Below are 8,714 nucleotides of genomic sequence, written 5' to 3' on the forward strand. Positions count from 1 at the left end.
TATCCAAACATGGTGTGTAGAATGACTGCCAAAAGTTCAATTTTGCTTTCATCTGACCATACTATAGTCTCTCAATAATCCACAGGCTTCTCCAAATGCTTTTTCGCAAACTTTAACCGAGCCTCAACATGCTTTTTGTTCAGCAATGGAGTCTTACGTGGTGAGCATGCATGGATGCCATGGCGGTTCAGTGCATTGCTTATAGTTTTTTGAAACAACAGTACCTGCTGATGCAAGGTCTTCCCGAAGTTCTGCCTGAGTGGTTCTTGGCTCTTGTTGAACTCTCCTGATTATTCTTTGGACTCCTCAGACAGGGATCTCACGTGGAGCACCTGATCGTGGCCAGTTTATGGTGAACTGATGCCCTTTTTATTTCCAGATAATGGCCCCCGCAGTGCTCACAGCAACATTCAGCATTCTGGAAATGCGTCTATAACTATTCCCATCTAAATGCTTTTCAACAATAAGATTACAAAGATCCTGAGAGAGTTCTTTGCTTTTACCCATCATGAAGTCTTTCCTGTGTGCCTCCTGGGTAATGAGAAGCCTTTATAGGCCATCAATTAGGACTAAAGCAGCTGATATCATTTAGTAGTGATAGAGGGCAGGGTTTCTCTTTTAATACTGACAGATTTCAGGTGATCTCCTGGCTTTCTATATGCTATTTTGCTCCTTGTTATCTTTATGTGTTCAATACTTATTCCCTGTGTCATTTCACTTTATTTATTATGACTCAATTTGTATACTTAAATGTTCTGATTTCTTTGTATGAATTCAAAGTCTTTGGGGACGAAACAAGATGGAAAATGGTCAACATCTTGGCAGCTGACATGACGGAATAGAATGGGTAATCTTCATGATCATTGGTGGATATAGGATCATAAGTTCTAAAATGTTTTGTTGTTTAAACTTATTGTAATTATTATATTTTTTACTGCAGTACATCACCACCAAGACAGGTCAAAGAAAACATGCCGGAGGAAATGTGACTTTGTTCCCTCACCTCAGTGACCATTTTTCCAAAAATGGCTACGTAAGTGTCAGCTTTGAGTTCTAATTCTGTGTGGTGCTGCTGATCTCACATACCCATGATAGAGGTGGTGTATTTTTCTGTTGAATTGAAAGACTTTATCCGTATTTTTCTCATTCTAACGAATGCCATTATGATGGTGAAAGCGGTACTGGGTACTTAGCATGGAAAATCAAAACTATACAAAGAGGCTTAAAAAAAAATCTTATGCTTTTTTAGTTTTTTACATATCTCATTCTGCCATTTTTGACAGGAGTTCTGTTGCAATGTTGCCTTTGTTAAGGATTATCTTCATTAATCATTCCTAAAGCAGTGTTGAAGCTTTTAAATTGTTTTGTTGTTCATCAGAACAAGGAACGTCTGCTGAAGCGGGGTCTGGTGGACCAACTGTAAGAAGGCATTTAGAGTTTAATCCAGAGATCATCTTGTGTGAGGATAAGGAGATGTTCACTTCCAGAACAAAAATTTTGCAGATAATGTACCCCCACCCAACCCAACCCCCTCTTGTCATCCAAGATGTTCATGTCTTTCTTTCTTCAGTCTTAACAAAATTGTTTTTTGAGGAAAACATTTTAGAATGTCTGTCTATGGTGCCTGCGACTTTAAACTTCTAAAAAGCAGTTTAAATGCAGCTTTAAATGGCTCTAAATGATCCCAGGTGGGGAAGAAGGGTCTTTTATCTAGCAAAAATATCGGTATTTCTAAATATTTTACATACTTTTAAACCTCAAAAGCTCGTCTTGTCTCTGTGTATTACAGTTCAAGACAGAAGTTGGAGAAGAAAATGAGATAGGAGTTTTTCGAAATACCCTAACTAAGTCATTTTACCGTTTTTAGCCGTTTTACCTTTTTGTGTAAAGGGTGTTTGATCTTTGCACGTTCCTTTTGTAAACACTGTGTCGGTACTTCTGCAGCGATGTAGGATGATTTTGAAGTTGAAGGAGAAAATGAGTTGAGAGATTTTTTGACATTCCCTAACTCTCTTGAACTGGAATACACATAGTTGGTGCAGAGCAAAACAAGATGAGCATCTGAGGTTAAAAAGCATAGAAATTGGCATATAAATATTTTTTTCTTGGCAAGTGGGTCAGTAAATTATCTGTACAAATTTGTTCTGGATGTGAACTTCTCCTTTAAGGGTGAAAGATTTAGTCTCAATACATTTTTAATGATTATGTGTTTATACAGGTTGAGATAGTGACCTCTCTTCTCTAATATTTCTGTTGCATCTGATCCCACCTTCTGCCCAAGGCCAGAAAAGACCAGGAAAGGTTTTTGCCTCTCAAGCAGAGAAGCACCTTGTTGTCTTCAAGAAGATTTGTTTGTTTTTGTCTGTTTTTTAGTTTTTTCTGTGTTTCTGTTTTATTGCTCAGCTCTACCTCCTGGCCATGGGATTGCAGAAGAATTCAGTTCACCAGGACTTCATCGTTCTTGATCAGCATGCCATTCCATGCAAGTCAACCTCTTCTCATCTCATGCATATTATTTTTTATTATTATTTATCAAACATATTTTAAATTGTTATTGCACTTTAAAAACAACTAGTCTGAGATTTTGCTGAATCACTTCTTTGTTGAATATAGTTGGCCACATTTATTTGATGATGAACTCTTTCACCTTCACTGAGGAACCTAGCAGAAATTCAACACAAACTGTAAGTTAGTAAACTATGTTTACCTCAAAATTTCAGCCTTTTATATTTAAATACCTTAAAGATACTAAATGGAAGATATTCTGGTTTTATTTCAAGGTAAATTTAATTTCTGATAGATAAAATAGCAGAAAGAATTCAGACACAACACATTCAAAACACTGCTGCTGTCGGTCCTGTTTACACATGTTCAAACAGGTTAACAATGTAAATTCTTTGGAACTACTCAGAGCTTCATAAACAACAGGACTGCGAGGCAGGAAGAACAAGGCGTAAAGCAACTTTTTTAAACGGCTTATTAAACGATTTGATAGTAAAACTCGGTAGTGTGAAATCTACAATGCAAAATCTCTCTCAAATTCAACCCTTCAGGAATTGAGAAGAAAACTCTACCTATTGGCTTCATTTGTTTAACACTGAACTAGCTGCTGGCAGAACCTTCAGAACTCTGAACTTCTATTAAATCATATTGAATCACAAAAAAATGTGTTCATCTCAAAGGTAGGGCTCAGTTTAAAATTCTTATTTCTGTTTATATGAATCTAATTGTAAATCTGTGATATCAGTAGTTTAATAGTTTCACTGCTGTCAAAAAAACTAAATCCTCAGAGGATGAAAATGGTGGACTCTTTAAATATCATTCTAGACTTACTGGACATACTTTTTAATGTAAAATAATTTTCAGAGACTTTTCAGAAGAAAGAGTTTGTTCAAGGTTATTAAAATCCATGTAATAGTAAATAAATTTCAGAGATTTTACTCAATTTCAGGAAATGATCAGGTTAATCAGTGTTCATGTAGAAGAATAACAGACTCTCGACCAGATTGTGTTCTTGTATAAGAGCTTTATTCTTACCTGATTTATTTTGCACATGGACAAATATGCAGTCCTGAGAATTAGAGAAGTATTTCTGTGACCTCTTTAATTTTAAAATGGTGTAATATAGTGACAGCAGGAGTTTTAGCTTTTAGCAGTGTTTACTGTACTTTGCTTACAGCAGTAGCTGAGTTCAGGTTGAGGTGTACAGAATGTAAACAAATCACATGTATATTAGGCAGGAACTCGATCTACAGGAATTACTGTTCGTTTTATTTGATACCAAATAAAAGACTAAAACTGGTATCCTGTTACTCGTAGCAGGTGAATGTAGCAGGTTTGATGCAGCTCTTCCTGCCTGCATGTTGTTGGTGTAGCTCTTTGCCGACTGCCCAATCATTGCACAGGAAGAGAATATATAAACTTGTTGGGTGCTGAGGTCTTGCGCCATGTTGGAATGACAACCTGGACGAGATTCTGTGGCTAGTGTTTGTGTAAGGTTCCTCCTCTGCAGTTGAAAGGTTAAGTTAGAGTTATTTGGTTGGTGCGGGTATTCGCTTGAAGTTACAGACGGCATACCTCTGTACACTGTCCCTGAATAGACTAAACAAGCCATCGTTCCTACAGCGCGGTGTTGTCCATCTAGCTGATCAGATTTCAGGAGATCCTACTCATATGGTATGTGTTTTTAAATGCTTTAAATAAATCGATTTGCATAGAGAACTGCAGTTTGTTCTGGGCAGTTGGTTCCCTGTCGGAACGGCACCTGTTTAGTTTAGTTTTGTTTTGTTCTCACTGAAGTTCTTTGTGTTTCTGCATATTCGTGTGTGTGTGTGTGTGTGCGTGTGGAGATATGTACTGCTTGAGTGATTTTTTTTTTTTTTAGTATAAAAGTGTGTTCGATTGTAAAGAATTGTTAATTCGTGTTTCTTTTGTTTAGTTGTTTCCTGTATTTATTTAAAAACCAATTATTATTGATGATTATTAGTAATTATTTTGGTTAGACTAATTGTTCTTTTGTAAATTTTGGTTATTGTGTATTTGTTGTTTGGATTTTCTTCTTTATTTGGGTTATTTTGGAGCAATTGCTCTTTCAAGTATGAGTGTGGCAGTTCTGGGACCGGTGAGTGCTTAAGGCCAGGGTGATTATTGGGTGGTGAATTTCCCCTTTGTGACAGAATGAATCAGGTTCAGGTGGTGATTGACACTCCTGACCACCAATCAGTAGCGAGCAGGCACTATTTTGAGTGGATTGGTTTGAGCCTGGCATGTGTCATGCCCGGATCCTCCCCTTTTGCGGTTGCTAAAGACATTTCAGGTATGTGCTGCTAGTATGTAGCGTTGGCTAATAAGTTTTTCTTTGCTCATTGCACTAATGGCTCATTTGTGTATCCTTAGCCTGTCTTTTCAGTGTGTGTCCCTGTTGGATGCTGCTTTGGATCTGTTTATTGCCCTCCCTGCAGGTATGAGGAAGTTGTTTAGCAATGTTTAGCTTTAACGCGTGTCAGGTGGCATGAGTAATGTGCAGTCCTTGAACTTCAGTTTAACAGCAGGTTATTTGAAGGCTGCGTATCCTGAGCGGTGAATTGATTCTCAGGAACTTATCTATCCGTGTTTGGTAAGTTGCTTCGGGTTGTTAGGGGGAATTACAGCATGTAGTTGAGCAATTACTTGTGTCATTTATATCTTGTATCATTGTTTGTATTATAGGATCCTCCTTCTCTCCTTCCTCCTTCTCTCCTTCTCTTCTTTTTCGTCCTGGGTGATTATTGCTGCGATTCGACTTTTCCTCGCTGCGTGCCGAGTGAACAACCTCGGCTTACAACTATTTAAAAGAATTCTGCTGCTGCCATTTGGCTTCTGTGATTTGTTTTAACCGGTATTGTCTGGTCTACTGTGGGGTCGAGCAACGTGCAAGTATCGGGGCTGGCTTGAAGCACGTGGCGCTCCTTTTGGGTTTTGCTTCCCTCAACCTTTTAATCAAGTTCTTCATTGGTTTTGTTTAAGCGGTGTATATGGTGAATCATATTGTGCTTGGTGACTATCCATCATATTACGGTGGAATTGTGACCTTAATTCGCTGTTTCCTTCCTTTCTGTCTGAGATTTATTTTGCTTTTGGTTTCTTTCAGGAGCTGGGGTCCCACGGGTGAAAGGTCTTTGGTGGTGCTATTTCTACATTTGCTGTACGACACTTTTGGCGTGTATGAGTGGGTGTTTTGAGTTCACGGTGAGGTGTGTGTGGAAGTGTGCTTTTGATAATTAGTGCTGATCACTCCGTGGGTAACTCCAGCCCTGTATGCAATGATTTTATGTTTTGTTCATTTGGAAGTTGTGTAAATTTATTGTTTAATATTTTGTGTCCGATTGTTTATTTTTGTTATTTGTGTAATTGTCACTGGACCATATTCACCAGTGAGAACATTTTCTTTTGTTTTATATTTTAAAGCTAAGTTTTCAATAAACTTTGTATTGTTTTATACGATGCCCACGTTTCCTGCCTACACTCAATAATAAGGGAATCGAACTTGTGTGACCTAATAAACTCTGGGGTTTACTTCTATTTCCTGGGTATAACCCTCCCAGGTGGCGTAGTCGACTTGGTTAGTATATAAAGTTGAGCTTGGGTGTGACGAGCCCTTCGGCTCTCCTCCCTGCACCATCCGCACCCTCGCGCCACATTCTGGCGTAGTCGGCAGGATCTCTTGTGTAGTGCAGAAGACGTGGGTATTGTTTGTGTATTTCTGTTTTATATATTTTGTATTTTGCAGAAGCTGGGCAGCAGCAGTTTATATTTTTTCCCATTTTATGAGTAGATCCTGAGCTTCGTATTCTTCCTCAGTAGTGGTAAGTGATTGCGGGTTTGCAATTATGGACGATGAACTACGCGAATTGAGAGAATTGGTAGCCCAATTAAGGGCAGATAATGAAAGGTTGCAGCAGGAGCAAGTGCCAATTGTGCAACCTGGCCCATTTAATGCTCCTATGTCTCCGTTGTAGATCCACCACTCACTGGTGCTGTTGCCTCTGCAACAGATCGTTTCGTGTTTGTGCCTCGGGATCGTAAGTGTCCGAAATTTAACGGTAGGTCCGGCGTTATGATTGAGGAATGGGTGGAGGAGGCTCAGGCCTGCATGCGTCTTCGCCATCTCTCTTGGTTGATCAAGCATTCTTTTGGTTGATCATTTGGAGGAGAGGCGAGGAGGAAATTGATATCGGCCAAGGGACGAGAGGGAGGATCCAAACAAAATTATTAAGGCATTGCGCGAATTGTATGGTTGTACGAGTTCGTACGTAGCTCTTCAAGAATCCTTTTTTTCCAGAAAACAACAGGGTGGGGAGACCTTGTTAGAGTTCTCCTAGCCCTGTTGAATCTTCTGGAAAAGGTGAAACGTCAATCACCCCATGGTATGCCTAATGCGGATATGTTATTGCGAGATCAATTTGTTGAGCATGTGAGCGACGGTGCGCTCGACGTGAATTAAAACAGTTGGTCCGCCGCCAACCCACTGCTACGTTGTTGAATGTTCGTGGCGAAGCTATTCGCTGGGAACGTGAGGGAATGCCTGGGGGGGTGCGTGGTCGAAGCCAATCAGTTCCTTCCGCTCAGGGTATTCAGTATGGGGTACAGGGACATCGGCACACAGGGGGAAGTAGTAAGTTGGCGACTTCGAATTGGGCGAGTTGCGAAATGCTGAAAAGCAACAACAACAATTGAATCAACTTGCTCAAAGTGTGGCTCAAATTCAAAATCCTCAGCGTTCGCAATTATCCCGATCTAATCAGATAATTTGTAGACGGTGTCAGCAGCCTGGTCACTTTGCTAGGGATTGTGATGGGGAACGGAGACCTTTTTGTTTTCCACCAGTACGCGCAGCCTCCACGGTACCGAGAGGTGGGCAGTTACAGTCCAGGCAACCATCGGAAAACTAATTCCCGCTGAGCTGCAGGGCCACCGCTTGGTCGGGGAAAAGACAGGCTCGGGTGTTCTAAATGATGCCAATTTTATGTCTCTTTATGTCAATGTGTCCGCAACTTGACGTGTGTATGGGTGGGGTTATGGTACCTTGCCTGGTGGACACCGGTTCTATGGTGTCCACAATTACGGAGAAGTGTTTCTTGGCGAATTTTGGGTCGTGGGGTCAGGAACGGCTTAGGTCGTGCCATTGGTTACAGCTCCGGGCTGCGAATGGTCTTTCAATTCCTTATATTGGCTATTTAGAACTAGATGTACAGCTTTGTGGGCGTGTGGTCTTAGGGTGTGGAGTGCTGGTGGTCAGAGATCCTCCCGGTGGTTTGGGGCTCAGGTTCCTGGTGTTCTGGGAATGAGCGTCCTAAGCCGCTGTTACCGGGAGCTCTTTGGTCAGCATGGCACCAGTCTTTTTGATTTACCTGTTGTGTCACAGGCCCCTATTTCCGTTGTCCAGGCCTTACAGCATTGTCATCACATCGACATCCAGCTAGTTTCAGATCAGGGGGGTCGAGTCAAGGTGCGTGGACGCCGGGCGTGTCGCATCCCGGGGCACCATGAAATTGGTTGCCGAACGTGCTCTGCCCAGTACTCAAGTGGTACAGTATTGTATGAGCCTCCAGATTCTGGTCTCCCAGCAGGTTTGTTGGCATCTCCTGCTCTGGTCCATGTGCACCATGGCACAGCTTATGTGCCTGTGGTTAATGTGGGTACAATAGATGTAGTGGTGTACGCTAGCACGGTCGTAGGCACTGTTAACCATGTTCAGGTGGTGAGCTTACCCCAGAGGTCACTGAAGTTCAGGAGGTTTCGCTAGGGTAAGTACACAAGTTGTGCAGGTTTCCTCCTGTACAAGAGCAGATCCGGGCGATTGACTTGTCTGTGTTGTCGGTAAAGAACAAGGCAAGGTGAGGGCGCTATTAGACCGGTATTCATCTGTGTTTTCCATACATGATGGGGATTTGGGATGTACTAATCTTATTTCCCATGACATCCCCTTACTAGATGAGGTCCCTGTGCGCCAGTACAGGCGTATTTCTCCTTCAGAGTACGAGGTAGTAAAGGCTCACATTAACCAACTTTTGGAGGCTCAGGTAATTAGAGAGCTGCAGCCCTTACGCCCATCGTTTTGGTTAAAAAGAAGGACGGCAGTCTACGCATGTGTGTAGACTACCGTCATTTAAATGCTAAGACCAGGAAGGATGCCTTCCCTCTACCTCGTATTGAGGAGACGTTGGATTTACTGG

General features: G+C 41.4%; 1 long non-coding RNA gene across 1 annotated transcript; it reads left to right on the forward strand.

The window, feature by feature from the left end:
• Nucleotides 1–4,768: 4,768 nt before the first annotated feature.
• On the forward strand, nucleotides 4,769–5,231 carry LOC124392777. The gene is made up of 4 exons (XR_006927212.1): nucleotides 4,769–4,816; nucleotides 4,897–4,961; nucleotides 5,041–5,116; nucleotides 5,209–5,231. It is a non-coding gene; the product is annotated as an uncharacterized LOC124392777 (long non-coding RNA).
• The last annotated feature ends 3,483 nt before the right edge of the window (nucleotides 5,232–8,714 follow it).

This window comes from Silurus meridionalis, chromosome 10 (assembly GCF_014805685.1).
Source record: "Silurus meridionalis isolate SWU-2019-XX chromosome 10, ASM1480568v1, whole genome shotgun sequence".
In the NCBI taxonomy this organism is placed as follows: domain Eukaryota; kingdom Metazoa; phylum Chordata; class Actinopteri; order Siluriformes; family Siluridae; genus Silurus; species Silurus meridionalis.